This window comes from Pan paniscus, chromosome 10 (assembly GCF_029289425.2).
Source record: "Pan paniscus chromosome 10, NHGRI_mPanPan1-v2.0_pri, whole genome shotgun sequence".
Classification (NCBI taxonomy): domain Eukaryota; kingdom Metazoa; phylum Chordata; class Mammalia; order Primates; family Hominidae; genus Pan; species Pan paniscus.
The window spans coordinates 81,400,669-81,417,208 of NC_073259.2; positions in this window are offsets into that span (position 1 = coordinate 81,400,669).

Below are 16,540 nucleotides of genomic sequence, written 5' to 3' on the forward strand. Positions count from 1 at the left end.
ATTTCATTTCTACACATTTATCCATAAGAATTGAAAGTGTATGCTCGCAAGAGACTGGTAAGCAAATGCTTATAGCATATCATTTATATTAACTGCAAACTTGAAACAACCCTACTGGCCATTAACAGGTGAATGAATAAACTGACTGTAGTGTATTAATATAATGGAATTCTACACAACAATAAAAAGTAATTAACTAATAATACTTACAACAATGTGAATAAATTTCAAAATAATTTTAAGTGAAAGATATCAGACAGGAAAGAGTACATTTGATATGGATTCAACTTATGTGAAAGCTAGCAAATGCAAAAAGAGTCTACAGTGACAGAAAACAAATCAATGGTTGCCTAGGGACAGAGGAACTGAGGAGGGAGGAATGTGTAACAAAGAGGCATGAGGAAACATCCAAAAAATTGCATGTTTTGAATGTACAATTTAATGTACAGCAATTATAACTTAATAAACCTGTGAAGAAATAGAAAAAGAAGAAGGATGAGCAGGATGAGAAGGAGGAGAAACTGCACAGCCCAATAATCACTTGCTTTATCCAGTTTAAAAAAAATAAAAATAAACCTCCACATGCAATCTTTTTGATACAGATAGCCTGAGACTAATTTATAAATCACACTAGCTAAAGTTAGCAAAATGCCCCTAGAATATCTGTCAGGCTAGAATAGCATTGATTTATGGGCTGGACATGGTTGATTGCAAATGAGTGGTTAAATATTAAGGACAATGTGGGTGTGGGTTGGAACCAGGTTTGGGTTAAGAAACCAAAATATTTGTGCTATATGGTTTTATAAAGCATGTCTATTTGGATCATATTGGACCCTCCTAATAATCCTATGAATTAAATCACATTATAATTGCTATTATTAACATTTTGGTAACAAGAAGGAATGTCAACTACAATAAATGACTTGGCAAGTAATACTTGGCTTTGGTTTTTATCTTCTTATGCTGAATCCCAGGCGCATTTCACCACAAAGTCCTGCGGATTTGAATTAGAAATGAATGGAAATCCACAGTACTCAATGTGAATTGCAACAATAAAACATTAAGTAAGGAATGATTAGTTTGAGGAAAGGATATTATATATTGCTTCCCAGAGAAAGTGATTCATAAACCAAATCCTGAAGGAACAAACTAGGATCGATTTGTTAATAGGAGTTACACAGTATCTAGATCATTAAATAGGGAATCGTTAAATGTGTGCTGAATAATGCAAGTTATTTAAGTAATTGAGAATAGTATGAAAAAAGTCATAGAATAGGGGAGGAAGGAGATGTAAAATTTCTGTGGCAGTGTTAGTAAGAAGCCTGGCCAAGTTAAAGAAAAACATTGCTAAGTGGGGCCAACAGAGAGATCCGAGGAAAGGAGATAGAAGGGGAGGTTTACACAAGAAGGTTCAGAAACACATGTATTATCCTTAAAACAGGGTTAGTATAGCCTAGGGGTGAATAGACTGGACGCTAGAATTAGACTGTCTGCCTTAATAGACAGGTCATATTTGTTATAACTATGGAAGAGTGGATAAGTTTGTTACCTCTCCATGCCTCAGCATCTTCACAGTAAAATGGGAATAGTAACAGTACTTTCCTCTTTTTAAGAATTAAAAGTGTCATTACATATGTGCTTATGACTGTAGCATAGTTAGCGTCATATAATGTCTTACATTAACCAATAAGAAAAAAAAAACAAAATTCTGTAATACCTGGTGCACTGATATTACACAATAAATTGTCACTGAAGTGTTTGACATATTGATATTCGATCCCTCTTTTAATGAAGGCACTTACAGTAAACACCAGCCTCTCTAAAGTTATTTTATTTATGGGTTCCTTTCAGCTCTAAAGGGATTATTGGCATTGCTTCTTTTTCTGGTGCCTATTATTATGTGGAAGCACATATTATTGCTGCCAGACTGGTTTCAAAGCAAAATATACTTTTTCACTCAAGACTCTGTAATTTAATATTGTCGAAGGTGTAAAAGCTGGTGATATATAACAAGGACTTTAGAGGTATTTTATAATTTAATTGGCCTTTTCTTCTCTTTTTTAGAATTCATTGCAGATTAAAGTAGGCATTATGATTTCAATGGAACAAAAGAGTTATCTTCAAAACATGTCACAACTGCCTGGGAAAGCTCATAATAAGAAGCTACTAATGAGAACCTGCTAATAAGCAGCTCAAAAATACCTCAAAATAACTCAACCATGAGCTTCTCCATCCCCCAGTCCAACCTGCACACATCAAAGAGAAAAAATATGGAAGAAAATTGCATATTGATCATTACCTGAATTTTTGTTGTGGGGATCTTTTGTTGGGCACAGTTTGAGAAGCTTAATACATATGAAAAAAGGAAAATACTTAAATAGAACAAAATGTGAGTCCTATTATTAATAGACTGTTTCTATCTTTACCTCACTGGCTGTGAAAGCTGGGACAATGCTTTTCTTTTCTTTTCTTTTCTTTATTTTGTTCTTTCTTTTTCTTTCTTGACAATGCTTTTTTTTCTTTCTTTCTTTTTTTCTTTTCTTTTCTTTCGTGAACATAAACATGAATTTGATTAGACCTTGGTAGACTTACTTGTAGAATCCAGGGTGTGGGAACACATTCCAACTAAAATTACATCCTTAATAAAGTTGGTGATAAATATTCCTAGATAAGGTCTAAAGAGAAAGAAAACCCATTAGACTATACTGAGTATTTAGTAGATATTAGTTACATCGTGGCCCTCCAATAATGATTATTCTTACCATTTTCCTTTAAAAAAAATCACATTCGTACCATTATCTGTTGTGTATTTTAGGTGGGGTTCCACATCCCTTTTGAAAAGAAAGGTTTTATGTGAACAATGTATCTTGGAATCAGTCCATCATAAACTTCTGACTAGAAGTCAGAACTAGATCGAGATGCTCATATGACCAATAAGAGTCTATTATAAACAATGACTTTTGCTTGTAATTTAGAAAAATGGGTTTTCCTCTTACTACCAGAAGAGATGTGAGAGGTTTTGAGATCTGGAGCTTCTCCAGCCACTGCGCAATAATAAGAAGAGAGCCTGTTTGAGAATGAATCCATTTGAAATGACACCGAGAAGAAATTTTACTCAACCAAGTTTACTGTTTTTTACTTTTCATACGTTTTCGAGAACTTTCAGGAGGAGGAATATTTGTAGTTGACAAAATATATTGCATGAGAAATTGTAACTCTCTTCAACCATTCACTTTCTCAAGATAAAAAGAAACAAGTGACTTCGCCTGTCATCCCAGCACTTTGGGGGCCGAGGCGGGTGAATCACTTAAGGTTAGGAGCTCAAGAGCAACCTGGCTAAAATGGTGAAACCCATTCTATACCACAAATACCAAAAATTACCCAGGCATGGTGGTGTGCGCCTGTAATCCCTCCTACTTGAGAGGCTAAGACACGGGAATTGCTGGAACCCGGGAGGTGGAGGCTGCAGTGAGCCAAGATCGCGCCACTGCACTCCAGCCTGGGAGACAGAGTGAGACTACATGAAAAAAAAAAAAAAAGAAAAAGAAAAAGAAAAAAGAAGCAACTTATCTGTACTTTTCTGATGCTAAATTGTAAGACTCATTTTTTTTGTTGTTATTGAACATGTTTTATAAATTTTTTAATAGACATCACTGATGTTTTACAAGCCCCTTGTGTTTAGCAAACCTATTTCTGGTGTTTTGTTTTTGGTGGTGTTTTTCTTCAGGCTAATTAATTTTTCTAAGATTATTTCTGAATGTGTTCTGAACATAGGACCCAAGTATATAGGATATCACAGATATCCTATCACAGATATCCTATCACAGATATCACAGATATCCTATCACAGATATCACAGATATCCTATCACAGATATCACAGATATCCTATCACAGATATCACAGATATCCTATAAGTCTGAGAACTAGCTGTCATCATTTCGTGGTCTTTTAAATTTTAGATCTCAAGTAGCTAAAGTCTGAATAACATTAAAATATAAATAGACATTTAAAACTAGTTTTTAGAGAAATTGACAGTGAATTCAACTACACATATGTCACATAGTAATTGAATGCAATACCACTAAACTTTTTTTTGAACAATTTCTTGAAATTCAATCTTTAATATATGTTCCCTGTGGTTTATCAAACTCTAAATGTCTGTTTGGTAAAAACTCAAGTTAGAGATATGGTAAGTAAATGACATAGCAATGCCTTTACATTGTACTTTTAAAATAAATTAGTGATTTCCAATTCCAGAAATAGCAGAGTGGCTTGTTTTGAAATAACCAGATCAAAGATAACATTTACAAACTCTGTGGGATGGGGGTGAGGGAAACAGTTGTACGAAAGCATTAGAGAGCTATTTAAGTCAGGAATAAACTTCAGAGAATTCAATTCTCCACAGTGTAATTCAACAGGATGAGATCCAAGTATCCATGTCTTTCCCCTGCTGATATTTCCAAATCTGCATGAGTGTGGCAGTTAGAACTCAAGCAAAATGCTGTTGTGCTATCAGCTTAAGATTTCACAAAACAGAATTTTAGGTAACCCAAGTGACTGGAAATTAAAGAGGTAAGTTCTAGAAAGAAGGAAGTCAAAGCTGAGCCTACCCAAAATATATCTATAAACTCCTCTTAATGACATGACTTACTCCTAAGCTGCCTAGCCATGCAAGAAAGTACAAAGAGCCAAGTAAAAAATCAAGCAAATAAAACAAAACAAATAAACTAAAGCAAAATAAAAACCAAAGGACTGAAAGACCAAGAAGAGAGTCCAGGCTCTGCCAAAGCCTGGTAGGGTAGGAAGCAAAGTTTGGAGTTTGAGTCTTGCCAAATTAAAGGTGCTTAAAAAAACCTTGAGTTTTCCAAAGTGTGCCTTACGAAGTATAAAACCAAGCCTTTACAAGTTCAAAGTGAGTTACCAGCAACTTAACAGATGCATCAAAATCTATAAACTAAAGTGTAATTAAAAAATCAAAAAACCTCTAGTAGGATACTGTAAGAGTGGCCGGGCTTTTGGTATGCAGCTGTGGTCCCAACTACTTGGGAGGCTGAGGCATGAGAATCACTAGAACCTGGGAGGCAGATGTTGTAGTAAGCTGAGATCAGGCCACCACTGCACTTGCACTCCATCCTGGGCAACAAAGGGAGATTATCCACCCACGCCACCCCCACCTCAAAAAAAAAAATAACCTGCACGAGATTGCTACAGGAAATTAAAGATGACCTAAGTAAATGAAGACATGTATCATGTTCATTAATTAAATAGCCAAATATTGCTAAGATTTCAACTGATCTAAAAAGATAAGAAGTGATTCAAGTCAAAATTCCCACAAAATGGTTTCTCGTAATAATTGATGAGTTGTGAATAAAATGTGTATAGACATTTAAAATAACTTTTGCAGCCTAAAAGAATGTTGAGTTAAAAAAAAAAAACAGTTGAAAGGCTCCACACTACTTGTTTCAAGTCTTAATATTCCTTACTATGAAGTTACAGTGATTAAGATAGTGTTTTCTCGAGTATATCCAGAAAAAGAAATCAATAGAAGAGAAGGAGGTACACATATAAGGTCAGTTGCTTTCTGACAAAACACAAAGGCAATTCAATAGAGAAAGAATATTTTTCAAAAAATGGTCTTAGAACTGCTGGATATCCACATAGAAAAGAAAACTAACATCAACACCTACCTGAAGTTATACGCAAAAATTTATGTCAGATGAAACATATATTTAAAGTGAAGTCTTCTAAGAGAAATCATAGAAGGACATCCTAATAACCTTGGAATAGAAGAGGATTTTTTAGAAAGAACAAAATGCACCAACCAATAAAGAAAATAGATAAGAATTTATAAGAATTCAGGCCAGGCGCAGGGCTCACACCTATAATCTCAGCACTTTGGGAGGCCAAGGCGGGTGGATCACAAGGTCAGATGTTCGAGACCAGCCTGCCTAACATGGTAAAACCCCATCTCTACTAAAAATACAAAAATCAGATGGGCATGTTGGTGGGTGCCTGTAATCCCAGCTATTCCTGAAGCTGAGGCAGGAGAATTGCTTAAACCCGGAAGGCGGAGGTTGCGGTGAGCTGAGATCTTGCCACAGCACTCCAGCCTGGGCAACAAAGCAAGACTCGGTCTCAGAAAAAAAAAAAAAAAAAAAAAAAAAGAATTTATCAAAACTAGAATTTATGCTCATCAAATCTTACTTTCAAATAAAGAAGGTAAGTCAGATATAATATTTATAATGCATGCATTTGACAAAGCATTTGTACCAGCAATAAAAAGAACTCATACAATACAATAGCAAAAAACAACTCGAGAAATTGAGCAAGACACATGAATAGACACTTTACAAGTGAAGATGTACAGATAGCTGGCTAACAATCACATAAGGATGATCAACACCATTAATCATCAAATTAAACTCATAATGTGATATCATTTCAAATTTTCTAAAATTACTAAAACTTAAAAGACATGTATACTATATATTTGGTAAGAAATACAGCTATGGCCAGGCATGGTGGCTCACACCTGTAATCCCAGCACTTTGGGAGGCCAAGGCGGGCTGATCACCTGAGGTCAGGATTTCGAAACCAGCCTGACCAACATGGAGAAACCCCATCTCTACTAAAAGTACAAAATTAGCCAGGCCTGGTGGCACATGCCTGTAATCCCAGCTACTGAGGAAGCTGAGGCAGGAGAATCACATGAACTTGGAGGCAGAGGTTGCGGTGAGCCGAGATTGTGCCATTGCACTCCAGCCTAGCAACAAGAGCAAAAAATCCATCTGGAAAAAAAAAAAAAAAAAGTCCTGGCGCGGTGGCTCATGCCTGTAATACCAGTACTTTGGAAGGCCGAGGCGGGCAGATCACGAGGTCGGGAGATCAAGATCATCCCGGCTCACATGGTGAAACCTCATCTCTGCTAAAAATCCAAAAGATTGGCCGGTTGTGGTGGCGGGCACCTGTGGTCCCAGCTGCTGGAGGAGTGGGGCTGAGGCAAGAGAATGGCTTGAACCCGGGAGGCGGAGCTTGCAGTGAGCAGAGATCCCACCACTGCACTCCAGCCTGGGCAACAGAGCGAGACTCCGTCTCAAAAAAAAAAAAAGAGAAAGAAATATAGCTATTAGAACTCTCCTATACTGCTGGTGGGAATATGAAATGGTACACACTCTGCAAAACTATTTGGCAGCTTCTTTAAAATTAAACGTATTTGAAGACCCATGATTCATCAATTCTGCTTTTAGATATTTACTTAAGAAAAATATTTACTTAAGAAAAATTAAAATATATACATATATATATCCACAAAAGACTCTGCAAGAATGTTTGTAGCAGCTTAATTCTAAATAATACCAAATTGCAAATAACTCACATATTGTCATAAGAAGTCTGGATAAATAAATTGCAGTATATTCCTATTATAGAACACAACTTAGCAATGAAAAATAATAAGATACTGATATACATCGAAATATGGAAAAGATTTCAAAAACATAGAAGCACAAAGGAATATCTTTTATGATTACATTCATGTGAAATTCAAGAACAGGCAAAATTAAACTATGGTTAGGGATGAAAAACATAGGTAGTCTCTAGGGAACAGTGAATGGCTGAAAAGGTGTATGAGCATTGGGGTACAAGTATGTGTTTAAAAACTTCTCTGTGGAAGGGAAAAACCCTAATTCACAAAATTTACTATTTGTATATTTCAAACAACCATTGGGAAGTTGAAGTCACTGAATACAGAATCAGGAAATTGCAATAGCATAACAAAATCTAATATTTCTTTTTTTTGTTCATGTCATCATAAATTTATTTTCAGGCAATATGATAATATAACTTCATGAGCACAAGAGAACAGTAATATATAGTAAAATAATTATTAGTAAGATATTTTATTATACATCTATTTTGTTTTTAATATAATGTATTTAGTTGTAAGTTTAGATAATTATTTTTAATAAAACTTGTGTTTAACAAATAGTTCATAAAATTCCTGAAAATTTGTCAATCTTCTCTTGTAAATTTTTATAAGACATCTTCAGCAAACCCTTGGAAGAGGGGACTTTCTGAGGTATTGGCAATGTTCTATGTCAACAGGAATGGTAGTTTCATGGATGCATATATTTATCAAAACTTAGCAATTCTCCACTTAAGATATGTTCATTTATCATTATATAATTTTTACCTGAAAACTACATGTTATTAATAGTATGCTTTAAGATAGGTACTTTAGGATCATAAATGCTCATGTTTTCTGGGTTCCTTGGGTGATTTTATCTGCTTATTTCTAAAATGGTAAGTTTTTCCATATTAGAGTAATAGTTCTTTAAAAATATTTTATTTCTATGGAATATATATTAAAAATTGCCATTTTAACCATTTCATATGGAAAATTTTGTGGCATTAATCACATTCATGATGTTAGGCAATGACTATTTTGAAAACTTTGTTATCATCCCTCCTTCCCCCAGCCCCAGGTAATTCTAATGTACTTTTATCTCTATGAATTTGCCTATTTTAAACACTTCCTAAATGCAAACCAAACGCAAACAAGTCATTCATTTATGCAATATAGGGGAGAAAAAGTTAAATCTTTTCATTACCCATCACAAAGTTCATGGGTGACACCCCTATAACAACATAGATTTACAACAGAAAAGCAGAACAAATTAATTCAAGCAGTCTTTTGTGACATTGGAGCCTTCAGAATGAAGACCCAAAGACACAGAGAAAACCATATTTTTAAGCTAAGTCTGATGAAAGAAGTGAGTAATGGTGGAGAAACATAATGGACAAAAAGGGGTATGATCTAAGGGTAATAAACTGGGGGAACTCAGCAAGGCCTGTTTGTTCGGATTCTTTCCTATGTCTATGACATTCCTTCCCCCTAGATATGGGGGCAGGACACCAGTCATATGAGAATCTTCAAAAAGAGAGAGAAGAAGGCAGAAAGTGACCTTTCTTTAGGGGATAGGAATTCTAGCTTGTATGGCTTGCTTTATGGGGAGAGAGGGAGACAGAAGAAAGGATGGCAAAAAAGGTCAGAGTGACCTTTAAGGAGGCATATTTTGGGTTAGTGTTTTCTGAACTCAGACATGAACAAATATTATTTTTATTATTATACTTTAAGTTCTAGGGTACATGTGCACAATGTGCAGGTTTGTTACATACGTATACATGTGCCGTGTTGATGTGCTGCACCCATTAACTGGTCATTAACATTAGGTATATCTCCTAATGCTATTCCTCCCCCCTCCCCCCACCCCACGACAGGCCCCAGTGTGTGATGTTCCCCATCCTGTGTCCAAGTGTTCTCATTGTTCAATTCCCACCTATGAGTGAGAAAATGTGGTGTCTGGTTTTCTGTCCTTGTGATAGTTTGCTCAGAATGATGGTTTCCAGCTTCATCCATGTCCCTACAAAGGACATGAACTCATCCTTTTTTATGGTTGCATAGTATTCCGTGGTGTATATGTGCCACATTTTCTTAATCCAGTCTATCACTGATGGACATTTGGGTTGGATCGTGAAAATGGCCATACTGCTCAAGGTAATTTAAAGAGATTCAATGCCATCCCCATCAAGCTACCAATGACTTTCTTCACAGAATTGGAAAAAACTACTTTAAAGTTCATATGGAACCAAAAAAGAGCCTGCATTGCCAAGACAATCGTAAGGCAAAAGAACAAAGCTGGAGGCATCACACTACCTGACATCAAACTATACTACAAGGCTACAGTAACCGAAACAGCATGGCACTGGTACCAAAACAGAGATATAGACCAATGGAACAGAACAGAGCCCTCAGAAATAATACTACACATTTACAACCATGTGATCTTTGACAAACCTGACAAAAACAAGAAAAGGGGAAAGGATTCCCTATTTAATAAATGGTGCTGGGAAAACTGGCTAGCCATATGTAGAAAGCTGAAACTGGATCCCTTCCTTACAAATTATACAAAAATTAATTCAAGATGGATTAAAGACTTAAATGTTAGACCTAAAACCATAAAAACCCTAGAAGAAAACCTAGGCAATACCATTCAGGACATAGGCATGGGCAAGGACTTCATGACTAAAACACCAAAAGCAATGGCGTCAAAAGCCAAAATTGACAGATAGGATCTAATTAAACTAAGGAGCTTCTGCACAGCAAAGGAAACAAATATTCTTTTTACATCCTACTATGTGCTGGCATTGAAAAATATTCATGAGATTATAAAAATTAGGAAAATATTTAATCATTTCTGCCCTCATGGAGTTTACATTCTTATTATTGTTGCTTAGGTGATAATGTTTTTCTTTCTTCCTCCTCCCCTGCCTTTGGCCAGGATTTTTAGTAACATATGATTTCTAATGAGAACATCCTAGAACTTGAAAAGATGAAATAAATGATTCTGTTTCATGTTCCAAATGGCAGCTATTCTCCAGGGGATAAATATTTGAAAGATAGAAATGTAACAGCTTAAGTTTGTCCATCATTTTTGTCTCTTGGTCATTCATTTTTCAACTTGAGTTCAGGAGTTAAACAAAAAAGAAGAAACAGAGAAACTGATTTAATGACATCAGATTATTTCTTCAAGGGCTATAATATTATGATTAGTCTACCACTGGGAAACATTAAACGTTCAGTTGAGAATCCTCCCTAAATGTGTTGGTTGCTAACAAAGATAATGAAATCTTTCATATTTATGGTACTTTAACCATTTAAGCTTATGATTATCCAGTAAGGGAGACCACAACAGAAAATAATTTCATGTCTTATAATTGGGAAAACAATGATTATGTGATTTGCCCAGCATCATATGTAAAATCCTGTATTCAAACCAAGGTCAATTTAAATATTTTTAGAATGGATTCTGTTGTATGGTATATGCAATGTAATTATCTTTGGCAATAGTAAATTTTAAAAGAGTTTGGATCTAATAATCTCTATCAAAATTTTTGTGTAATGAAAGAAATCACAAATGACTTGAATAGAGTTTTATGTTTTTAAAGTGTATAATGCATTTATTTTACTTACTTTAATTTTGTTGTGTCATTGGTTTATAAATTCAGATACACATGAATAGCATTCTACATGTTTAACAATGGTATCTAACAATGTGCTTACTATATCCCAAAATATATAGTAAGCAAAGTGAATCATTGTGTTACAAGGGTTAATAAACATTGTCCAAAAATTTATGGTCTATTTGGTCTGAATTGTGTTGATAATGGGTTTTAATACCATTTATGTGCTATATTTTTTAAAATTTGAATTTGTTAGTGATAACATCAGTAAAAAGTAAACATTGATCTTATACTGATGAATGAATCAATCCCAAAACGTGGTACAAAATTTCACATAAAGTATATTCAGTGTTTGTTATAATTCATATGCAGATAAATTAGCCTGTTCACAGATGCATGTAAAAGATCATAGGTGAACTACTTACCGAAGAAGAAATTTTATGATAATTTAGAGGGTTCATTATTTGACCTACTCTCTTTGGCTTGAGTAATACTTTCAGCATTTATATACTATATGTTTTGAAAAACTACATTAACATTTTAAAATTTGAATTCTTTTATGTGATTCTCCATATTTTATCAGGATCCAACTTGTAATTGACAGATCATTTAACAAAATGAATATCTTACTTATGACTAATTAATGTGAAAAAAATTAAATGTAGTGAATAATTTCCCCCAATGGGCAGTCTTTGAGTAAGCTAATTCTCTAAATTTTTTGCATAAATTAATTTATAAATTATGCATATTTCAAAATTATTTGCATACTCATGAAGTGTATTTTGTCAAAATTCATATTCTACATTTTTATACTTGCCATTAACTCTATATGAATATTGACTATGCTGTTTCATTCTCACCTCTTTTTATGTTAGTGGTACCAGACTATAAAATGACAATTCCAAGTCTCTAATAACAGTAGTAATAACTGTTTCTTTTCATGTGCCAACTTGTTCTCACAGTATGACAGCTGCTGCTCTTCTCATTAGTATCTCTTTCATATTTTCATGCTGTAAGAGTTGGCACAACAAACAAGAAGCTACTTTTTCATCAATTCCTTTGTTGAATTCTTGCCAAAATATGGTAGCCCATTCTCTTCCTTTGCACCATTTCATGAGCTCAAATAGCCATGATGTATTCTGTTTAATACTTTCTGGCAGAGGTTATTGGAAATAGCCCTGCAATCATATTTCAGCAAAACACTATTCACCATTGTGAGAGATGCCCTGATGTTCCCATATGCCCGTAAGGCTTTTTTTAGTTTCTTTTACTTTTTCAGCCAACCTACTCATAATAAAATTAATACATTGTTAACATCAGGTCCACAGCTATTTCCTATGACATCCATCTGGACTTCTCTTCCATAATAGGCAAGATTTTATTAATGGTAACAATCTGTTTTACCAGACCTGAAATATTCTGGACAATATTCCCAAAGTTAACAATTTTTCACATGAGTTTGCAACAGGTACTTCCAAAGCACTGAGTATATAGTCGGATTTGAATTTTAAGATCATAATTATGCGGAAAAAGAGGCCTGCTAGATTTAATATAGAGAGGTCTGATATGTTCATTCATATGATAATCCTGAGTTTCCAGAGATTTTTTAGTAAATAGGTTCTATACTTGCTATTGTTTAGGTTTGGTTCCCTGGAACCAGAGGTGATACCTGGGAAAGTTATTTATTTAAGAGGGCTTTCAGGAGAAAGGAGTGGAAGAGAAGCATAAACCATGGAAAAAAGCCAAACAAGAATTTGGTTTTACCCAGAGACTTGCTTTAAGCAAGATCTCACAGGGACATCTGTAGCACCAATTGAACCTAAAAGTTGTTTTCATTTTAAGGTAAGGGAGCCAGCTTCTCCTTGAAAGAAGTCCTCATGTGAGAAAGTCTTTAATTGTTGATGGCTAAGAGTGGCTGGCCAGATAACCTCTTACTTGAGCAATTGATGAGCTCCTGTTTGGCCAGGGAAAATACTCCAGAAAAAATACTACCTGTCAGTAATTAGAAGCCAACTGTCGTACCAGTTGGGGTCAAGTCCACAAGCCTAGTAATTATAGGTATTTTATGTAACTGTAGATGACCAATTACATCAATAATAAGATATTCCGCACCTATAAAAGAATCACATCATGACTTTTTTTTTTTGACACTGTGGTAAAATAGACAAAAACCTTATCATTTTAACCACTTCTAAATGTACAGTTCAGTGGTATTAAGTGAATTTATATTGTTCAACCATCACACTATTCATCTCCAGAACTCTTCATCTTGCAAAACTGAAACTCTGTCCCTATTAAACAATGAATTCTCATTCTCTGCCTTCTCCTTTACCCCATTTCCTGCCCAGTCTCTAGCAACCATCATTCCACTTTTTGTTTCTGAGTTTTGACTACACTAAGTACCTCATACAAGTGAAATCATACAGTATTATACAGTATTTTGCTTTTTGTGACTGGTTTAATGCACTTAGCAAAATATTTACATCTGTAAGCAGCATACTGTATCACATATAGACAGACACAGCCATGGATTTTGAAATATCTCCTTCAATTTTGGGAAGCTCTTAAAAGTAACTCTGAAATTCAGTGTCAGCAAAAAAAGAAATTTGGCCTTTCTTTGTCTACTCTTACCAGAGTTTTGTATGTTTCATGCTCAGAAGCATGTCTGACTTTTTAGCCAACATCTATTATGGAAAATTTTTGTTTTTCATCACTTGAGGTTGTTTCTATAGCCCTCTCAGTACTGCAATACTTCTTTTCAATAAACAAAAAAGTAATGATCTATTAAAAGAATACAAGAGAATGTGATGAACTCTTTTTGCTTCATTCTATGACAAGTAAAATAATGGTAGTGAATTAGCATTCTACATGCCGAAACTGTATTTAATTTGCATGTTATTAAATAATCAAATATTTTCTGATATACATTTTGATTAACAATCATTTGACCCATTTTATGGCCTCTTATTCATTTATGTTTTCCAGTAAAGGGTTTAGAAAAACATAATCATAATCATAGAAAAAAGATAACTAACTTGATGAAAACTTCATAAACTTAGTTTTGTTTAATAATCAAATTTAAATTACGAACAAAATATAATTTAACCATTTACATGATTTTTTATTAAAGTGTTTGTACACAGCTTTTCTTGGATAAGCTTTAATCAGCATACTTTTCATTCACAGTAATTTGTTTACTCAAATTAACAGGAGAGATTATGCACTGTGTATCATATTGATGTTAGATAGGTGTACATCTAACAGCTATAAATATTGTATTACACCTAAAAATGAGTGGTGAATAGCTCAGTCTTTTCAGTATGGTTAGAATTACTTGGTATTTTAACACTTTGAAAGCCTCATTTCACCACCATCTGTGCATGGGTGGTTTATACACTTTTTACTTCTTACTGAAAAGTTTGGGATTTCTTTCTCATTACCTGTCATAACCAATCATTGGCCAATGGAGTGTGATGTGCGTTGATTCTAGTGAAAAGATTTCCCCTAACTTAGCTTCACTTCAGACATCTATTACCTTACTGAACCCTGAACTTACTATTATAATTATTTTTTGGCAAGGCAAGCCTGGGTACCAGGGGCTTCATAGAGGTGAGACTAAGCATGGCAAGAAAGAATAGCAAATCGGAGTGAGACTAGCTGAACGATCTCAGTTTTCTCAGGTGACTTGTGTGAGCAGCCATATACTGTACCTGACAATATTCTAAAAATGAGAATTTTTATATAACAGAGAAATTTTAAAATCTGAATAACAAGATATACCACCTTCTGTTTTCTGCCTGCATCCTATTACCTCTATTAAAATTAATTTAATCATATAAATGAGGTTTTTAAAAAATAAATAGATACAGCATTGACATTTTACTTTACAGTTCATAAACCTTCTTATTTGGTTTACACTCTTTGTTAAGTTCTCAAAATATCCTCTTGGGTTATGTAGGACAGATACTGTTACTCTGATGATACGTTTGTAGTAAAAATCAAGGCACAGTGAGAATGCTTTATAATATTTTAAAAGATTGTAGTCCCCAGATGAACTGTATGTGTGCTATATCTCATCACTTTCCACTCTGTGCTCATGGCAGATATTACTATCAGTCATGGTATATTTTGTGAATTATAATATCTAAGATAACAAAGATATAGAAGTTTATGAATCAACCATAAGTACTTGCACCTTGCAGGTAAAGGGTAATCTAGCCCAGAGAACTATCATGCCTAGCAATTTTCTTCTAAGTGAAGACTGGAAAGCTGAGGAAAATCTTTGATACTAATCTATTGTTATATTCCTTCCTTCCTCCTGAGATACCATAGCCTGGAAGTTAACTTTTTAGGCTATTGTCTGGTGAAGGTAACAAATCTTGAAATATATCAGGTTCATAGCTATCAATCTCTCTCCTCTACAGCCAAACATATTCTCTCTTTCTCCCTCTCTCTCATTCTCTCTCCCTCATTCTTACCCTCTTGGACATTTCAGAGTTAGCTTTTATTATTATTATTTTTAATCTAACAGGCTTTTTTAAATCTCAAGTCCTTCGCTTATTTTTTAATTGTAAATGGAACAACTTTAAGCATTGAATGTTCTATGTGTGATTGGGATCAAATTGAAATAATTGAAATAGTCAAAAGGGACACATATTTCCAGACTGTTTCAAATGTCTATTATCTTCTCAGAATTATAAAGCTCATAATGTGGCCCTGATTCTCCTTCACACATTTATATTGTGATTTATAAATATATATGCACTTTATCTATCATATTTACATTTACTTATCCAGTAAAAGCAGAATATTATAAGCATTGGCTAACATTAGACAGAATAATGCAATGACTCATGAGATAATATTGTTGGTGCTTTAAGAAAAAAACAGTGTAATAATTAGCTTGACTTAATGGTCTGTTCTCTGCTTGGACAGTTTTAATACTTGCTGTTCACTGCTTTTAAATGGAATTTTTATTAGACTTTTGATTATTATTGACAATTTATTTGAAATCTGGAGATAAATATCTTTTGTAAAAAATAACTTATTTTATTTGTATGTATATCAGTTTTTGATACTTTAGACATAAAACATGTCTCAGACTTATTATATATTGCTTTAAGCAAGTATATGGAATTTTTCAAACAGTCATAATGTAGTTTTAAACTTGATCAGTAATTAAAAGTTTTCCCCAGTCATGCTCTCACCCATCCTCGGACTTCTGCTTTTTTAATATTGAAAGATGCCACCATCTTTTCAATTTTATAATTTAGTTTAGGAGTACTTACATATTGTTCTTATCTTCCTTCTTTCAGATACTCTTACATTCTATGTCAAATTATAGAAATCATAATCATCTTCTGGAACTCTTATTCTTATCATTTTATTTTTTTCTTGTTTTCGTTAGTTTTCTCTAAAAAGTCATTTATAATCAGTGTTTCCAATTCTAACATTTTTATTCATACCTCAACCTACTACTATTAGATTAGTTTTGTCTAATTTCATTGAATTTGTTC